The following is a 397-nucleotide window of genomic DNA, read 5'->3' as shown; positions in this document are numbered from 1 at the left end:
GGCGGCCTCAGGCGCTGAGGAGAGCGGGAGCCTCGCGGGGTGCTCCTTAACTCCCCTCAGGCCAGGCCAGGCGAGGGGGCGGCCCCCGCGAGGTACCTGCCTCAGCAGCGCCGGCTCCTCGCTGCGGTCCGTGCGCCAGCCTACAGCTGTTCTTACAGGAGACACCCGATTTTCACAGCAGGATACACTCACACAGGGAAAAGTAACTTTCCTCGTAGACTGCTCCAGCCCCCAAAATTTCAAAAATCAGCTCGCAAGGAAGGCTGCGTACAGCTGAAGTGAACGAAGTTCAATCAAAGATAATGGGGGGAGGGCTAAAAATAACTTTACCGCTACTTCCAGAGCACGAGTGGTACAAAATACCATCACAAGGAAGAAGTGGTGGTGGGGTTTTTTG

The sequence above is a fragment of the Aptenodytes forsteri genome, unplaced genomic scaffold (assembly GCF_000699145.1).
Source record: "Aptenodytes forsteri isolate BGI_AS27 unplaced genomic scaffold, ASM69914v1 Scaffold8, whole genome shotgun sequence".
Lineage (NCBI taxonomy): Eukaryota > Metazoa > Chordata > Aves > Sphenisciformes > Spheniscidae > Aptenodytes > Aptenodytes forsteri.
The sequence above is the reverse complement of the archived record's forward strand: the minus strand, read 5'-3'. Positions refer to the sequence as shown.